Source organism: Trichogramma pretiosum, unplaced genomic scaffold (genome assembly GCF_000599845.2).
Source record: "Trichogramma pretiosum strain Unisexual culture from Peru unplaced genomic scaffold, Tpre_2.0 scaffold121, whole genome shotgun sequence".
Lineage (NCBI taxonomy): Eukaryota > Metazoa > Arthropoda > Insecta > Hymenoptera > Trichogrammatidae > Trichogramma > Trichogramma pretiosum.
In genome coordinates this window covers 288,347-308,987 of record NW_019640829.1, presented here as the reverse complement: position 1 = coordinate 308,987, position 20,641 = coordinate 288,347, and the positions used below count along the sequence as shown (strand labels likewise).

At 41.3% G+C, this 20,641-nt stretch overlaps 1 protein-coding gene across 1 annotated transcript in view; it reads left to right on the top strand.

The window, feature by feature from the left end:
- The first annotated feature begins 487 nt into the window (after positions 1 to 487).
- Positions 488 to 20,641, top strand: part of LOC106650160 (voltage-dependent calcium channel type A subunit alpha-1) — a 138,728-nt gene continuing 118,574 nt past the window's right edge. The window contains exon 1 of the mRNA XM_023463390.1: positions 488 to 540. The gene's annotated coding sequence lies outside the window, so the exon portion shown is untranslated. The remainder of the gene's footprint in view (positions 541 to 20,641) is intronic.

Genomic DNA, 20,641 nt, shown 5'->3' with positions numbered 1-20,641 from the left:
GTGCTAATAGAGCGCGCGATGTGTAGTGGTTCCGTTCGCCCCCCGTAGTGATGATAAAAAATAAAAAATGATAATCGTAGAGATAAAAACAAAAGATAAATAAATGAAGTAGTGATAGTTCGCGTTCCTGCTAGGCGCTCGTATCGCCGTAGGAGTTTATTTTTTCAATTATTAGTGCCAGTGCTTCGCTTTTATTTTAATTATATTGTTTTTCTTCCTTTCGATCTCGTGTACAAAGTATATAATTTTTGGTGTGATGTGCACGAAGAAAAGGTGAAAGAGAAGATAGAAGTGTGCGATAATAAAGTTGGTGTCTCGTGCCCAAATCGTCTCGTTATTGTGATTCAAAAGTATACTCGCAAGGCTCTTAGATTTATTCATTATATAGTTCAGTGCACAGTGTCACGTACTCGCATATAGCTGCGGATACAAAGAAAATCATGGCCACTTGTCGCGAGGAGACGAAAAAGACGATGCGCCGAAGCTGACGGACGGATCTTCTCTTCCTCAGCGATCGCCAATTTTTTAAGATCGGTTCAGGTACGCACTCGACTCGCTTGGAATTCCATTACATACATAAACGCGTACGGCGTTATAATCGAGAATTCTGGTCCTGCGACGACAAAATCGCGAGATCGAAAACGAAGCCACTCGCCTGCATAATGGATATTTTCTCTTATCGCTTATAATACATCGGCGGCGGTGGCGGCTGATCGATATAATACCGTATTGTATAGTCGCGCGTGCTGTACGTCGCTCGTCTCACGCACTGCGCGAGGCGCGTCACAGTGCACAGCGATCACCGATCAAAATTTCAATATCCCTGCGCGTTTTCAACGCGCTCGCGGGGCGCAAGAACGGGGGGCTCCCGCGTAATCGAAAAGCTGTCATTTGCATAAGATGCGCGGCGCTAGGCGCATCATAAATCTCGTCCTCGCGCGTCCCATATCTCTCGCGTCGCGTCGTTGTTGTTGTCGGGCGAAGGAAGGAAAAATTGTTCTTCGCAGCTTGTCAACGAACGTCGCAGGGAAAAGTCGCGCGCGCGGTATACGGCATGCAACCTGTTGTGTTGGGAGCCCGCGAGCGCGCCTCCAAGCTGTATCGATCGCCGAACGCGCGCTTCTATCTTATTTCCAGCGATATGCTTCCTGTGTGTATAAGTTATATGTAATACACAATTCATGTTCGAGATTGAGGGATTCCGCTTCTCTCTCTCTCTTTTTTATGCGACTTTACTTTGTGCGAAGGGAACGGATTGGACCACAGGAGGTCAAATTGAGTACTGATACATTTTGGATTATTGTTTTTGTACAGTCCAAGAAAATAATTCCGTAATCTTGTCATGTACGAAAGGGTTGCCCCTCGCTGAGCTGAGAAAATTCATTTATTCATAAACGAATCAACGCGAAATTACGATTGATCGAAAGAACGACGGAAAATTCAATGAAACTTTTTTTCTCCTAATTCCCCGCCGACGTCCACTCGTCAACTTGTCGAGCTTGTAAAGCAATTTTAACGATTAAAAAGCACGTACAACAAAAAAAAAGGTTTAAACGAAGGATTAGTACACTTGTAGCGAGTGTATGTGCACGCACGCACAAAAAATATACGTACAGGCTCGAAAAGCACCTTATCTCAGTACGCGAATCTAAGGTATATATGTACCGCTGTGACGTATGTCCTCCGCGCGCGCGGCGCACAAGTACTGTGTATGATTTTTAAATTCATGCGCTCGCTTGTATACTTACGTAATAACTGTGCGCGCGTGCCTGGAAGCCAACAGCTTAAGGATAATATAACGTTCGCTCTCACGCTATGCACGCACACACACACTCACACATACACACACAAGTAGAAAAAAGAATTAAGCTCGAGTGGCTGGATTATTATTTTTTTATTTTATTTGGCCCGTCGACGCGCGGCCGCCTGGTATGATCGCGTTGTCTGGCTCATGGGTCGCGCAGATAAATAGTGAGAGAGATATATAGCATAAGGGTGTAATAAAATCGACAGCTTCCGTCCGTTTCGTATCATTACCTCTCTATTAATGTCATTATTTATATCTCGCGGCTTCTATGAATAACGACGCGAAAGCTCGCTTCATTTTCCAATTATATTATTCTTATCGCGCTCGGATGTTACGAGCTTTATTGCATTACGAGCTTGAAAATCGCGATCGATGGAGGATAAAAGGTATGATGTAAAAGAACTTTGAGCTCACGTGACGCAATGATTTTTCAAAGGAGTGAAAAAACCCTGTGTAATTAGTAGTTTACAAGCTCTACGCGGCGCGCTTGATCCGATCCGATGTGTTTGTGCATTCGGTGCATTTCCGCTATTAGGTACTGTTGCTGCTGCTGCTGCTGCTGCTGCTTTCGATACATTGCAAGTGCACAACGAGTATGTGTCTGTGTGTGTATATAAAACCTGTTGCTCGCGCGCGAGCTGCACGTAGCAGCAGCCAAAGTCCGCTGCGCACCGTCGGTACACGAGATTACACACACACTCGCGCGAGCGTGTACACTCGGGGAGCTTTTGTAAAATTATTTATTAGACTCGTACGCAAACGAGATAGAGAGAGAAATACAGAGGAAAGGGAACGAGCTCTTTGAATTCGTTGATAAAACTTTTGTTCCGCCCGGTACGCTCCGCACAGTTCTGCAATACTGAAGGGTGGAAAAAAACAACAGCTAGCTTTGAAGCTACTACCATGGTCGAACAATAAAATCTGCTTTAATCAAAAACAACTTTGACGTTTGTGCATACTCGCGGATATCGCTCTCTTTCTTTTTTCATTATTAATTTCTTTCGTCCAGGTTTACTCGAGTTTTCACCCTTGCGCATCGGTCGCGTATACGTATAGTTGCCCGTTGCAAATGATTAGCAAACAATTAATAAAACTGCCCGGCTTACGTATTCCGTATCATGGAAGCCCGCGCGTGTCGGACAAAAGCTTTGGCAAAGTTCGCGCGCGCGCGGCTGCACATAACTCACGAGGCGAGTTCGACGAGCCAACGTGCAGCAGAGACTCTACTAACACGGCATTCCTTGAGCTTTTCTGCTTTGTCCACGTGATGCGTGAATGCAAGAGTGTGAGTGCGTACGTACGTGCAAGTGTACCGCAACTGGGAAAAAATCCACTTAGGTTCTATGTGGATCGCACGACTAGAGAGAGAGTATGTGTGTGCATAGGTATATTACGCGTCGTAATGACAAAGTTTCCGCACACGCGTATATATATACTCGGCATACAAGTCCATTAGTGCGAGCTTGCAGTGTCAGTAGCTTTTCTATACGTATATATACGCAGCTCAAACGTCACGGCGCGCGGCTAGTTGTGCTAGCGTATACAGCTCGACCAATACTTTGTGCTATATACGTATATAAATACGTCTCTGCGGAGCAGCTGCAGCCGCGTGAGTGAGACGCTACCGTGCGATGCGATTGTGCTTGCATCTGTGCGACGAGGCGTGCTAGAAATAGAGGAAGACATAGGGAATAGAGAGACAGAGAGAGGCTGAGAGTATGGCAAAGTCTAATGGATCGCACGCACGCATCTCTTTAGCCTGGCTGCGACGACGACGCTCTGGAGCTGTTGCTTGTTTCCAGTTTAAAATTGAGTTTATTTTTCCCTCTCTGTCTCTGTCTCTCTCTGTATCGCACTCTCAACGCTCTGACTTTCTGCATAAAAGACAATTATACACCTAGGCCTTGTACCTCCTGCTACTTCTTGCGGTATACCAGTGGACTATCGGTGTACTGCACACGTACTATACACGGGCAGAGAGCAACAAGTTTGCAGTGGCTCTTTCATCGCTTTATATGAACTTGGATGCGTGATCTCTGCTACGTGCTTCGGTATTATATATTGCACCATTGCTGTTGCTGCGGATTATATACGAGTCAAAAAATTTCGAGTACCCGGGAATGTAGAAAAAACTTTTTGGTTTTAATTTTTTCACCTGTCACGTCTTTTATGTCAGAAATAGCCAATCTTTCAGCAAATTTATCAAAATCTTTAACTATGAATTCAGAATTGCGCATCATTACCTGACGTTTATAAAAAATCCAGCATATGATTGGCCGCACGAACCAAGTTGACTGAAAATACACAGAGAATAGTAACTAGCAGGCATCTGGTTAAAAAAATGAAGCATTATCATGACAGTGACAATTTTTATTGAACTTTTAGAAAAATTCTTATATAATTTCTATACATATTTACAATTGTTAAGAACAAAATCAGCGCTTTTCATTATTTCAAACTAGCGACCCCGTCGTGGCTTCGCCCACGTTCAATTTTTTCAACAAATTCGACTGCTTAAAAGATCTTAAACAGGCCACGTCAAGTGCGTAGTAGGAAATGTATAAGTTGAGTTCACATACTTGTAAAACTCAAATAGCGTAATAGCACATGTACACGTCAAATACAATGTATTCCGATTCACCGCGTGTAAAAAAAAACAACTGCTTTCGGTCTTTTTTATAACCATTAACCGTGCAAGGGGCGAGCGAGCGCGCGAAGTGGTAAAATACGAAAAAATTCTGAACTCAAAAAAAAATAAGCAAATAATGTTTTTAATATGATAGAAACCTGCGCAGGGGTATAATGAATACGTGGTAAAAATTTTAAGCCGATTGGACAGATAGTTTTTGAGATCATAAAGGACAAACAGACACCAACTTCGCTTTATATATATAGATGAAGTACATGCTTTTCTCTGAGAAACTATACGGAGCATGTGACTACAAGAGATTAAAGCATTTTATACAAACTATCACTTACCCATAAAAACTTGATTGTGGAAAAAAACAGTTGAAATTTCTTTACCAACATTCATTGCGAGCCACGAGCTGATTCACCTTTGGTTATGAAGAAATTCGAAGTTTTATTGAAAAATAATCAGTGTTAATCGCAAAGCAAACCATAATAAAAGAGGTAATATCATGGATGAACGTAATTATTAAAGATTTAATTCGACTAATTATGTAAAAAAAATTAGCTACAGTAGAACTTCCCAGCTCTGGATCACAGACCTTATCCAGAATTGTTTATAGTCTACTGGTACATAATAATGAAGCTCTCTATGCTCAGTTTTATCACATAGGCCTTGAGGTTCATTTTTATAATTGTTTTTTATTTTATTTAAAAATGGACCTTAAGACTTATGAGATAAAATCAAGCATAAGAAGGTTCATTATTATGTACCAGAATAACCAAAAAGCGTTGGAAAAGACCGGTGGTCTGGAATTGAAAAGGGTCTCCTGGTAAGTATGAAATTCTCAAATGTTCCTTTATTCAAATTTATTATAAGTCACATTTATGTTGAGATCCAAAGTCTACACATTTTTTGTAAACAGCTCATATATGATTGCTCAAATTGATTCTTATTTTGTACTCCTTTCCACACATTCACATGCAAAAAGATTGACTTTATGAGCTAATAAAATGTTGGGCATAAAATTGCGTTTTTATTAAACAATTTTATCGCATTTATCACATACGTAATCTTAACAAACTTCCATAATTATAGAATAGGTAGTTTTTGTGGATTGTATAGATTTTTTTCGGTGTCAACCCAAGTTTGACGGAATCTCATATTTATTTTTACACTCATCGCGTTCATCATCTTTACAATATTTATGTACGGATTTGAAGTGTCCGCGGTGCAATTTGATTAATCTTTGCGACTTTTATGTACTGTCTTTTGGTGTTTTATCAAATTGCCCTGAAGCCCAAATTTCTTCTCGCATCTGTCACATGCGAAATCTTTCCGACCCTCATGGATTATTTTTATGTGAGAAAATAAATAATATTTTTGCCCAAATTTTTTCTCGCACTTATCGCATGCAAAATCTTTACGACTTTCGTGGACTGTTCTTGTGTGCGCGAACAAATGGGAACTTTTTCCAAATTTTTTCTCGCACTTGTCGCATGCGTAATCTTTGCGACCTTCGTGCAATGTCTTTTGGTGCTTGATCAAATTGCTCCGTTCCCCAAATTTCTTCTCGCACTTGTCGCATGCGTAATCTTTTTGACCTTCATGGACCGTTCTTATGTGCACGAACAAATGTTGCTTATACCCAAATTTTTTCCCACAATTGTTACATAAGTAATCGTCGTAGACTTTTAAGGTAAAATCTTTCCGACGTTCGTGTGCTGTCTTCAAAGAGCAAATGTGATTTTTTTCTAAATTTCTCCTCCCACTTGTCACATCCAAAATCTTTGCAACTATCATGTACTGTCTTTACATGTCTGAGCAAACTTTGTTTATTTCCGAATCTTTTTGCACACCTTCATGGAATATTTTTCTATGCTTAAGTAAACTTGATTTATTTTCAAATTTCCTTTCGCACTTGTCGCAAGCAAAATCTTTGCGATTTTTGTGTACTGTTATTTGGTGTCTAGTCAAATGACTTCGAAACTCAAATTTCTTTTCGCACTTGTTGCATGCGAAATTTTTCGCATCTCGCGTCTCAAATCGAAATCGCGTCTCGGTGCATTTTCATGTTTGACTCTAGTGTAAATGCCTCCTGGTAAATATCACAAAAATATTTTTTGTCGTCTAAACCGACAATGTCGGGTTCACTTGAATTATCTTGAGAAACAATTTTCTCGGATTTCTTCTCACTTTTATCCATTTTAGTGCCTAAATTAAACGATTGATTGAATTTATCTTTTGACGGTATGACTTGTTTCATCGGAGAAGACAATATTTACAGTAATTTATTTTTACTCTAAACATGATTTCGAGGGAAAATGTCACTGTTTATAATCATATTGTTTACAATTAAGTTACCGATTTATCTGTTTATACATTGTACAATATCTAAAATAAAACTAAATTATTTCAAAAAAAATTCCCTGCAATAACAGTTTAACAGATCCTTACAAAATATAAAATTTATATTACAATAATACAAAATTTAAATATACATTCTATCTCCACATTTATCAGATGTCATAACTGAAAATCCATTATAAGTGGTTATACAAACGCAAGGTCTAAGTTCATGCCCATGTCTTTTAATTTTTGCAACACAATTCAATCCAAATTTATTCCAATTACTTTTAATTCCATTTTATCGTTTGGTAAAATAGAATTGAGATCTTGACTAAGCCACACCATTAACCATTCTTTCACTTTCGTAACGTTGCAGTTGCGAGTAACTTTAGTCAGTACAGCATGTTTACCCAAATGTGGCGTTTTTTTTTCAAGTTTCGCAGCATTATCTCGTATAATTCGAACTGATGGTTAATTATTATCATATTTTCTTACTAAAGCCGCTACTTGTTCATCGCTTTTGAGTAGATTTGACATTTTTATTTATATCAGACATTTTTAAGACATTCATGAATTTGAATGGTTTTCTGATTGTACTGGATGCCAAAATAAGTTTTTAATAATATCTGTTTAAAATATCTATAAATAAAAAAATTAGTTATGTTCTACGTAAAAAAGAACAATGAAATTCGGGATAAGAAGATATTCCTGTACTCGAAGGAATCGAGTATTCGAAAATTTGAGTAATCGGGACGAATTTTCGCGAGCACTCGAAAAAAGCTCTGTAAGCAAGGAGAGGCAAGAATCATGTGCGTGAGTGAGAGCCAGAGAGAGATAGAGAGAGAAAGTTTGCTGTTTTGAATTAAGATGTCGGCGAGGAATACATATAATACATTCGCTTCGAGTCGCTGCAGTCCTAGCGCGCTCTTTCCGTCCTATAGATGCCATTAGTCTCGAGAGTCGTGTACGTGCATCCGTATTACAATGACACACGTGACGCTGACGCGATACAATTCAATGTGCTTGCGAGTGTAATTCTGTTTCTGCATCCTAGAGAAGTCTGTGCTTGCCCTCCTCCTCCCGCGCGATCATATATACGTATAAAAGACAAAGCCAGCTAGAGCGAGCGAGCTTTGCGAGGCCCTGCGCAAAGTTTCGAGTGCGCGACGTTATATACATAACAACGATACGTACACCCTATTTCCCGTGCAGCCGTGCAAAGATTCCAAGCGATTATGATTCCAAGCCTCGAAATTGAATTATAATTCGCTCCGTCAGATATACATATACACGAGCAGCAGCAGCAGCAACAGCAGCAGCAGCAACAGCAGCAGCAGTGGCAGAGAAACATTTCTCCACTGTAAAGCTATCCATACTATGGGGGACGTTTTGTCTTCGGTGGATCTCTCCTCTTCGCTGGCATTGTTTGCCAGGCTCGCTACGCGCCACCACTGTACACTACAGCAAGAGAGCTATGCAATGCATAAATATATATAACACGTGAAAAGCACGCGCGGGGGTATTACGAAATAAATTACAAGCTCGTTAAAAAATTCTCGCTACCGAGTACTATACTACTACGCGCGTCGAGCTATAAAACGATTTCGTGTTTTTAGTCGAGAGAGTGAAAGAGAGAGAGAGAGCGTAGGAAGGAAGAGCTGCGAAAAATAACACAAGCCGCTTGCTCTGCTGCTGCCGCTGATGCTGCTGCACGCGCGAGCTGCAAAATGCCTTCTCTTCTTCTCCCTCCCTCCACGGTCGTTGTTGTTGAGCGCTTGGGTTAACGCAAAAAAATGTCGTTTGCATAACGGTTACTACGGGCAAACAATTTGTCTGCTCGGGCGTGTATATAATTAAGCTCGACGCCCATCGCCGCACTGTTCTCTCCCACCCTTCCCCTCGCTCTCTACAGATATGTATAATACTCTGAATTTGTTTCGTTAACTTTGCTGCGCGTTAACCAGTCCGAAGCTGTGGCTGCTGTTGCTGATGCTTCGCACTATGGTTAATCATCGACACGTCCAATGCCGAAGTGTATACGAAGCATTACGACTCGTTAATCTTTAGTATTGTCGGTTATATGTATATTTGTATGAATTTCCACTGCTGCTGCTGCTGCTATCATTACATTGTTTGTATCGAACGTTTTGTTAGTTATTTCAACTGCATATTTCGTGGATTAAATGACAAATAAATACTCATTTTTCTCCTCTCGGTACTTTACGTACCCTCTCTGCTTTTTTCATCTCGTTTCTCTTGTTTTTTTATTCAAGAAATTAACTCGATACGCGAGAACCGCCAAACTTGTTATACACAACGAAACTTTTTTTTACTCTTCTTTTTACACTTTCCGCACCCATCCGCGGAACTTTTTCATTTAATTTAACCAATATTGCATTAACATTCGGCGCGCCGGACTTGGATTTAGTTAAAAGTATGCACAGTTTACGCTCGCGCGCGAGGATTAATGGCAGCTTTCGCGTAGGTGCGTATACTTGTATGCACTACTTATACATACGATAGAAACGAGAATCCGCGAGACGAGAGCCTTAACGCGCGCCGCCGCTCCGCAACCCATAACTCTTCGCGTGCGCCGAGTAAAAGTCTCGTTGCCCCGGATGATGAAATATGGCAGAAAAAGAAGTTTGTCAGACGTGCACGCGCACGCACGCCTATGCATAAACGTAATCTTTCCTTTTTTATGCATATTTTGTATATATTTTTCACAAGAAAAATGAAAGCTTACCCTCTCGTGTGCATTATCGCGTGTGTGTATACATAATACATAGAGGTATGCGCAAGTATACGTTACACGAGCTCGTGTGTAAGATGCATCTCTCCGTCAACCTTAGCCGGGCGGCCGCGCGATAATGACGCATATCAGCTCGGCTGTATACGGGGCGCGTCGCGCGTAAATGCACCTGTGCTGCGTCAAAGCTCGCTCGCGCCACCCCGAGATCCCAAGACGCGCGCGGACGACAACGGCCAAGCAAAGTTCCAACGTCGTCGTTGTCGCGAGACGTATGATTTTACGCAAACTCGATATGCATCTCGAAAGACAAATGATATGTGGCGCGTGTAAGCACGACTGCTGATCTCTCTTTTCTTTTTTTTTTTTTATAAAAATATTAATAATACTGTTTGCTTGTTTACACACAGCTCGTGTATATAGGTCGTGTATATAGGTCCCACATCTTTTGCGCTTGCGAAATGCGCATCAACTAAAAGAAAAAAGAATCAACGAATTTTTTTCACTATCGCCATGAAAAAAGAGTACGGAGTTTTGTAGGTCGTTCGTCATCTTCGCTTTAATTAAGGCAATCTTGACGCAACGATCTGTGCACGTCGGCCACCGCGCGTCCGATCGATCGTTGCGTCGCGCCGTTTTACAGCAGCAGAGCTCGAGTCGTCGTCAGCTTTAACCCGCTCCACTTTTTTGCGGATCGTTTTTTTTTTTGTACATTATGAATCCCTCTCCGTATCCTAGCACTCGCCAAGCCACTAGCCTTTTGAAGTGAAACTCCTATACCTATACAGGCGCGTTGGGTACGAGGAGTTAATCCGTAAAAGCGATTATTGTGCGGCGTCGAAACAATAGTGGTGTAATATGAGAGATGAAGTTTATATATTGGTGTTTGCAAAGTTTAGAATCTGCCACTTGAGCGCTGCGTCTACTACATACTCAAAGCCAATTGGTTTTGGGACTCAGCAGCGTCTATGTGTTGATCCGTGCGCTGTGATTTGTCGGCGCTTTCGAGTGCTGAGAAAGTCAGCTAGCACTCCCTTCTTGTTCCGTGGAGCTATGGGCCGTTGCACGTGCAACTGTTACTGGCGACTCTTGCCTTTGGTGTCGCGTATTTCATGCAGATTACTCAGTTGAACTTATTGAGCGTAATAAGGTATATAAATATAAACTATTTTCTGAGGAATTATTCGAAGCATATGAATGCAAGCAGCTCGAGAAATTCGTGTAATAAACTATTCATAAAGACTTGGATTATCATATGAAGTGAAATTAGATTCGCATATTTTTAATTATGAAAAAAAAGTGCTTGAACGATTTTTAATGAGTTAATATGGAAACGGACCATTATAAAAAAATGTATTATCATGATAAAGGTGGTTAATACAGTTAGATTGTCTAATTGTGCCAGTTGAAATTAAATGCAATCAAACTTTTTTTTTAACATGAATCAATATATCAGAACAAGTATAAATATATTCTAAAATTTACTACAAATTCTCACTAATTAAAAAATCTCATTCTTTCGATGTATTTGAGACATATTATCTTATCATATTTGTCGCGTACGAAATTTTAATGATCTTCGTGGACTGCCGTTTGGTGCCTAAATAAATGCCATTTTTTTCCATATACCTTTTCGCAATCGTTGCACGCGTAGTCTTTGCGACCTTCGTGTACTGTCTTTTTGTGTGTTATCAAATTACATCGGACCCCGAATTTTTTCTCGCACTTATCGCATTCAAAATCTTTGCGACTTTCGTGGACTGTTCTTGTGTGCGCGAACAAATGCGAACTTTTTCCAAATTTCTTCTCGCACTTGTCGCATGCGTAATCTATGCGACCCTCGTGGACTATCCTTTGGTGAACTAGCAGATCCTTTTTTTGACCAAATTTCTTGTCGCACTTGCCACATGCGAAATCTTTACGACCTTCGTGGACTGATCTTTTGTGAAACAATAAATCTGTTTTTCTCCCAAATTTTTTCTCGCACTTGTCACATGCAAAATCTTTACGACCTTCGTGGACTAATCTTTTGTGATACAATAAATCTGTTTTTCTCCCAAATTTTTTCTCGCATTTGTCACATGCATAATCTTTGTGCCCCTCGTGGACTATTCTTTGATGCAAAAGTAACGTTGATTGTTGTCCATATTTCTTCGCGCACTTGTCACATGCAAAATCTTTACGACCATCGTGAACTGTCTTTTGATGTACAAGCAAAGTATTTTTGTGTCCAAATTTTTTTTCGCACTTGTCACATGCAAAATCTTTACGACCATCGTGAACTGTCTTTTGATGTACAAGCAAAGTATTTTTGTGTCCAAATTTTTTTTCGCACTTGTCGCATGCGTAATCTTTGCGACCTTCGTGTACTATCTTTTGGTGTCTATATAAATCCGATCTTCGTCCAAATTGCTTTTGACAGTTGTCACATGTGTAATTTTTGCGACCTTCGTGGACTATTCTTTGGTGGGAGAGCAAATGTGATTTTTGTCCAAATTTCTTCTCACAATCATCGCATGAGTAAGCTTTGCGATATTCGTGGTCAAATTTTTTCTCACTCTTGTCACACGAAAAATCCTTGCGACCTTTGTGAACTATTTTTTGGTGGAAGAGTAAATTACATTTAAGTCCAAATTTCTTTCCACACGTGTCGCATGCAAAATTTTTGCAACCTTCATGTACCGTTTTTATATGCAAAAATAAACTATGTTTATTTCCGAATCTCATGGCACATTTTTCACATAAATAATCTTTGTAAACTTCATGGAATATTTTGTTGTGCTTAAGTAAAGTTGATTTGTTTTCAAATTTTTTCTCGCACTTGTTGCATGTAAAAACTTCATGATTTTTGTGTACTAATTTTTGGTGCGTAAGCAAACTGGATTTTTTTACAAATTTTTTCTCACATCTGTCACATGCAAAATCTGTGCAGCTTTTGTGTACCGATATTTGGTGTCTACTCAAATGACTTCTGAATTCAAATTTCTTTTCGCACTTGTCACAGGCGAAATATTTTTGTTTATTGTGAATTGTATCTCGGTGTGTCATCATGCTTGATTCTAATGTAAATGCCTCGTGGCAGGTATCATAAACGAGTTGTTTGTTGTCTGTAACAGCAGTATTTTGCTCATCTAAATTATCTTCAAGAACCACTTCTTCAGATTTCTTGTCCCTATTATCTATTATGGTGCCTAAATTAAACATTTGATCTTTCTATTTAGTTTCACAGAAATTATATAATATACCTTGTTTAATCGAGAAACATCCCATTCCAACTAATTTGCTTTTACTATAAACACGATTAGTGTTGTAGTGAGGGATTATGTCAAAATCGTTTATGATCATATTGTTTACAATAGAATTACCTATTTAACAGTCATAAGTCATATAAATTGGCATAAGAATATTTGAACCAGTTGAAAATCCTAACTTGGCGAGAAATTTTTCAACTTTTTTTTAACCATTCTTTGAGGACTTTGAGGATTTTTTTAGCCTTTTAGAACGAGGTATTTCAAAATAGCCCTCTGTAACATCGAGTCAATAGATCCTTTTACAATATATTATAAATTATAAAATATTAAAGTATTCATTCTCAGATTCATCACCCTTATCTGCTATCGCCTCTACGGCCACCTTTTTTTTCAATAGAAAAGTTTTGACTTTAGAACCCGCGATGCTCGATCATATTTATACAAGTATGACAATAGTAAAATCAGCGGTGGCGAGTTTCAAAGCTTCGGGAAAATCCTTCAACGACGCAAACGGGCTCACTACGCACGTCATATATATCGTACATACGTGTATACGGGGGTTAGGTGTGTATAAATCACTATACTGCATAGACAAAGTGCGCGAAAGTGTCAATCACTCATCACGATGTCGTTGGTATACATATCTCTGTATAATACATAGGAGATTTGGCTGATGCGTTGATCACGATGATGATGATGCTGCTGCTACGGCTGGTCGTCATTGTGCGCCCGCAGCGAACCATTACGCATTTCGTTCAATCAACGTTTGTACTGCAGGCGGTCTCGCCACCGCCACCGCCGTTGCTCACCAACCGCGCGCGTATGCGGTAGCAAGAGTCTCGCGCGCCCTGATGACCCGAAAGAGCCTCGAGCACGGGCGTAATTCTCAAATTGTATGTATAAAGTCGGCGAGGATTCGGTTTCAATTTTTTTTTTTTTTTTTTTTTAATCAAACGGAAATTTTGACAAAAAACGGATAAACGAGAAAGCTTCGGGAGATGATGAAACGAAATTACATCGGCCTGGATAAGCTCACGGTAACATGAATCGAAAGTCCCGGGTCTCGCGCAGCATCTCGTGTCACGCAAATGCGCTCTGCTTATATTATATTATTATACAAAAGAAAGCTCGAGTTATACGATATCTCTTTAAATGCAGCTGTCAGGACTAGGACTAGATTAACGCACGCGGCCGCGCGGGGAGGGAGGCACAGCTGGAAGAAAATTAAGTACGAAATTAGCATAATTGTGAGCGACGCAGTTGTCGCTCCGAGCGGCTCTTTTCTCTCAGCTACTACCCCTGCGCGCGTAATGTATACAGATTGTTGTGATTCTTTTTTTCGTCTCTCTCCTTCTGTCTCGTTTTTCTTTCACTCGAGATCGAGGCAGCAGCAGGCGACCATCGACATTAATAACTGTACGCAAAATATACGTCGTAGTATATAAAAACGCGTATACACGCTGTATTATACGCCCTGTTGCTTGTACAGGATAATTTGACTTTGTAATGAAAGAAGCTGCGCACGAAAAAAGCTGCCACCGCCACTTCCAGCACCGTGCGCGAACGATCAAGTTATGAAAATTAAAAAAATGTAAAATATCGGGTGTACGCCGCCATGCATTTTACAAATTTTCTGCCTCCTCTTCTTCTTCTACTTTTTTTTACAACATTTTATAATTCAACGATAAGTGTTTTGGACGAAAGCTGATTATTTAAATAACGGCTTGGTTATATACAAAGCTCTAGAAGGGCGCGTCGCAACTGCAAAAAAATTGAAAGCTTCCTGGGCACGAAAAAAAGTAAGTTACAGCTTATACAGTGTTAGCAGTACCTCGGGACAACGCGGTGTAAACGTACTTTTGCAAAATGTCTATTATAAATGATGGCGAAATCGGATTAAGTTTTTCTGTACCTTTTGACGAAAACACAGGGAGTTTTGAAAAAAAATACCGTATGGCGTTTGTGTTACTGCATTCGCTCGAGACGTAATATACAGTATACACAAAGTTGCATGCAAGCACGTATGCATGTGGCTCGCAAGACCATTTGGAAAGACATTTTTTCCATTTTTTATTTTTTTTTTTCGCAGGATCTATCAATCTTGGAGCACTTTCTGACTTTGCTTTTAAGCTTTCGCCTTCGTTTTACGTATACTATACACTGGACGCAGCGTGTATATAGCATGGTTCCGTGCATAGTAGCTGACCAGTTTTACATATACCGAAAAATCTGCCCGCGCTGGTCTGACCGTTGGCTGATACTTTCCACTTGCTCGGGACTCGGGGTCGTTGCCGCAATCAGAGCTCCTTCTACTCCTCCTCCTCCTCCTCCTCCTCAACGTCTTGGTAGAAACTTTATCACTCGAGTCGTAAACATGTGTGTCGTTATTTATTTACGTTTTTTTTCCTTCTTACAACTCATCAGAATGTCTTTAGCAGCTGCCTAGCAATCAAGGGAATGTCGAGGGCTTAAGCTCTTACCACTACCACCACCACTACTAGTACCGCGTGCGATGTAGTACCTTTAGTATACGTGTGCTTACTTTACGAGGTCAGTAGCACTTATCAGCCATAAGGGATATGGTAAGGCTGGTGTGTGTGCGTGTGTGTGTGTGTGTGTGTGTGTGTGTGTGTGTGTGTGTGTGTGGCAGTGGTCACGCGAAACATCGGCGTATATGTAGCTGAATTTTCCTTGTAAAGCTAGAGAGCGCCTCGTAGACCCTAACGCCGTAGGTATATGCAATCACAATCTCTCTCTCGCTTCTTTGCCCTCCCCCTTTGGCCCGTCGAGGTCGTTTGCGCCGCGCTAGACACGCTTCTCGAACTTTCAACCCCACTCTCTGCTTCTCACTCACTCGCTCACTCACTCTCGATATGATACTTTATTTTCGTATTACGCCGGCTTGCAGTTTCGTTATAACGAATAATATACAGACGCAGCGGAGCAGAGAATGTATATAAGCACATGTACAATGTACATGAGCGAGACAAGAGCGAGTCGAAGAACTAATAGATTCTTCGAGTAAACAAAATAAGCCGAAACTTTCCGCTGTACACTGCAGCACGCCCAACGCGCAAGACGTGTATATTGTGTGTACGCGGCACTTATACACTGTGTACTTACCAAGTGTATATGCACCAAGTCTTCAACAACTCTTTGCGCGAAAAGACGTGGAAACTGCGTGAGAGAACCGAGCTTTATGCATGTATACGTATACGCCTATACAATTTTTAAAACTTTCGAATCTCGCGGTATACAAGTATTGTGTACGGCAACGTTTTCCGGCACTTTTTGTCGTCGTACAACACGCTTTGCTTCGGACGTTTGCGAGATTTTTTTTTTCAACCTATAAAGTTTCGCTTCTCGACGAGCGAGGCGACTACTTCTTCTTCGCTTTGCTCGGAAGCCAACTCTCGCGTGGGCCGAGAAAGAAAAAATTGTCTCCGAAGGCTAGGCTGGGTACGATATTATATACATAGAGGACAAGCCACGGTTATGACGTCGTTTCCGCGACGCCAGACTATGATTACGAATGATATTGCTTATTTATGATAGAGGATAAAATAAAAAAATTTACTCGATCGGCAGGAAGCTGGTGCGCTATATAGTGCAAACGGCCGATGTACATCGCCGCTCGACGTTATACGGCTATCGGTCGTTGAAAATCAGGCCAAAAGTCGAGCGATATACTGTATATATAATATTAAATGCACAAATCTGGTCGCTCTTTTACTCTGTCTCTCTTGGTGATGACACAAAGAGGTATTAGTTAGCGCTCGCGAGTGCAACGGCGGGCTGATGAAGAGGGGGAGTAGTGGATATCGTATTGGTCAGGGTTTCTGGCCATACACGTGACAAATATAGCTGGAGTAACTCTCACATCTGTCGAATCTCTCTGCATATAACTACGTGAGTGTATTTTATGTATCTGTCTGTGTGTGTCGAGCTATTTCAATTTAGTTTGGCGTTACAATATGCGCGTCGGCAGGGAGAAATTACTTTCCTATTTTGCGCTGTTTCATCGCGTTAATTTATCCTCCATCGAGAGCCAGGCAGCAACGGCATCAGCATCAGCAGAAGCCGTCGTCTAGCATCGGCATAATCGATTGTTTTCCATGTAATTAGTGCGAAAGCTATTTTTTCATTATATTCGCTTGGATTAAAAAAAAAGGGAGAACCGTACATAGCAGTATCGGCAAAGTAAATAACTTAATATATATGACATTATAATCGAGAAAGTGAAAGAGAGATTGGATGAGTGAATGAGAAGAAAAAAAACGAAGAGAGAGAGAGGATGGAAGAAGGAAAATTACGCGAAAGTTAAAAGTGATGAGAAAAACATGTTGCTATCGCTGTCGGCAGGTAGGTAGGTATACGTAACCCCGGGGTTGCTACACAGAGAAAAAGAGAGTGAGCGAGCGAGCCTAGTGAGCCAGGCAAGCCCATCGATCGCCCAGCCCCCTGGGTGCAGCGGCCGCACAGCTAGCAGCAACAGCAGCAGCTGGTCGTGGAAGCTCTTTTCAACTCGGCGCGCGGCTTTCTCCTTTGGCTTTTTTTTTCATTTATATCTTTTTGTATAAATATTAATAGCCCATATCGCGATTGCAATTACATTTTTTGTCTTTCAGTGGCAACGATTGCAATCGCGATCCTCTCGTTGCCCGAAATGCTATTACGTGCGCTTAATTTCGCACGCTCTTTCCTTGCCAAATCAAAGTAACGTACGTTTCCCAAAATTAAACTTTGCTTCTTTTTTCTCGAGCTCAAGCTCACCAGCCGTAAAAAAAGGCTGGTACAAATTTATCATTACACCGAGCTTTTAACCCGAGTAATTGGCGAAAGTCGTTTTAGCAGCGATATACCATACGCGCGTCCTATACAAGACTACCTGCTGCGCAGCCTCGAGTCAAAGTTATATTACGCAGCGATTTACATATGTAAGCTCACCGTCGTCGTCGTTGCACGGGACGCCCACATACGCTACTACTCGAGTATTGTAACTATTTTAATGACTCGAGCGAGCAGCAGCTCTCGACGTGCGCGCTACCTATACCTACTACCCACCGCCAGCGACGCGCACGTGTTTTGCGCGAGCGCTCGACTTTTGAGTTTATGATGGCGTTTCATTAAGCGCGTATAGCCGTGCCTGCGCCGCCGCTCGCGAGTTTGCGAGCTTGCGAGCTTGCAGCGGCAGCACTCGATCGAATTATGAGCGCGGCAAAGCGCAAAGCTCGGGAAAGATTAGCTTCTTCGCAATATGCTGCTTCGCGCACGTACTAGTATAACGTAATATATCATCAAGCTATTCGTTTCAAAAATTCACGTGACAGCTTAATCGCGTCGAGTTGTGAGCAAAAAAATTGCCCCGAAGTTTCCGCAAAAAGAAGAGTATTTTGCGTAACATCATGGCCAATATGTAAACCGTAATGTTTTGCGGTTATTCCCCCACACGCATGTAAAAAAGTAGGTATACAATTCCGAGTAGGAGCTTGCACTGATATCCATAAATTCCGGCTTATTTATGTAAATAGACTGACACTCACACAAACACACGAACAAAACGAAGATTTTTTCGAAGAAAGTAGACGATGCCAATCGACGTTGGATATATACACACGCAGTAGATAGTCGCTCGAGTTTGCAGCGTGTCTGCAATTCTATGCGTTGCGCTGCGCGCGGATAAGGTGCGGTTCGGCTGGACACGACGACCGCAATCTGATATTCGGCCCCAAAGGCCTATCTTGCAGCCACGTCTCGTTATATTACCAGCGTGCACATAGAGCTCGACTGCGCCTCTGTATCTCTTACGACGCGCAGTAGTCTAGTAATACAGCATTTAGTTTCCGCGTACACGAGTATATACAACAGCTCGCACACACACATACCTGGTACACACATGGCAACGTGTTATTTGGCATTTGTTCGTAATATATACTACGTATCGGTGTGTACGTGCTTGTGGCTGTCACTGACAGAGTGAGTTCGTCGTAAATAATCGAAAGAATGAAAAAAAGCAATTATAATTTATACCGAAGGGTTAAGATATATGTCACGCGCGTTAAGGAATTATTATTACGCGCATCCACATATATACGAAGATATCGAGCTGGCTTCTCTGCTATCCATTACACAGCACGACGTCGTTAAAACTATCTTTTAATCCGCATCTTCTGCTCTTTATTATATTTACAAAAAAAAGTTACACGCGTGCGCCTTTTTTTCTAAACTTTCTCCCCCGCTCTCTGCTATACCTCTCGCCTTCTCGTGTGTACGTTCCTCGTATAATCTTTGGCCATTAATTATGGCGGCTCGGATAGTATCTCTAACATGTACACTTTTTTGCAGCGCTCACGATGAGTTTTCAGTCATTTTAAACGAATACGTATGCGTTTATAAGCACGCGGAAAAAGGTAAATTGATGTTCCACACGCGCGCGTGTGTATAATATAACGCGTACGGCTGGGCTCCTTCTACGCGAGGTGCACGCTTATACGTGCTCGTGTTTTATTATTATTTTCATTTTTTTTTGTTATCTTTGTAAAACCGACTCTGAGTAATACGCTTAAATTGGTATCGTGGTATCGTGTACACGTTGTAGCACAGCTGCCGGTGAATTCTTTTGGTCATGTGAGTCCGCCTGGTTTAACTTTGAAAAAGCGAAAGAGAATAATTCTTCTATATAGATAGAGAGCCAAGAGAGCAATAGACAGAGAGACGATTGATGAGAGAGAAAGGAAAGATCCGTAGCGAAATGAATGGGGAGCAATTGACTCTTGTATCGCGTATTATTCCGAATCGTAAAACGTATATACGCAGGGATGAAAACATCGTTAATCACAAGACGTGCAGCAAGAAAAAAAAGAGGGAAAAACGAAAAAGGAAAAGAGGTCCGTATGGGATTCGTCGAGCTTAGGGCTCTTTTTTCTCTATATCCATCAACGAAAGAAGAAGAGAAAGCTCGAGAGCGCTCGCAAAGACAAGTAATTCAATTGGAAAGGCTTTTTACCGCGGGAGTATTTCATAAAAAAAAGAAACGAGAACGAGTCGAAATAGCTAATCGTTCCTTTGGCGCTGGGTCCTTTCTTTTGTTCCAACAAGAGCGAGAGCGGCTAAGCAGGATGAATTTCAGATAAATCTCAAGCGTGTGTGGTTTTAGATGTTGCTACAGAAGTGCATTAAGAGGCTGCAACAGCGGCAGCAGCAGCAGCTCGGAGAATAGCTCGAGAGAGCGTGTTTATACCCAAGTTTTTTTTCGAACGGCCCGATATACTTACCCTTACACACATATACACGCTTGTAGCTGTACGTACCACTCAAGCTCGCGAGCCACTATTCAACGAATACGTCAGAAAAAAAAGGGAGAGAAAGAAGAAGAAAGTTGGACGGTACATGCTCACACGTATACGTGCACACAACAACAACAACAACAACAACAGCGGCAGCAGCACCAAACAACACACAAAGTACAAAATTCCGAGCTTTTTTTATTCAATCACTTTTGAAATCCTCGCACCTTTGCTGCTATCCACCGCCGCCGCCGTGGCCGAGAGCTTGCGAGAGGCTGGCTGCTATACTCGCTCTCGTGAAATTGCTTTTTCGCGACTTAAAAAAAAAAAAGAACTTTCTTTCAGCGATACAGACAATGGAAAAGTTTGCGTTTCTTCCTCTATATATCTACCTAGTCGAGAACCTGTTGGAATAATAATAATGATAAGAGTGCATAATCGATTATTCGATTGTTGAAGGGGAAGAAAAAAAAAACTTTTATTTTCCCGAGCACACGGCCGGGGCTCGAGCGCGCGAGCTTGATCCCCCCGTACATATATAAAGCTCATTATTTATAGTTATATACGTGT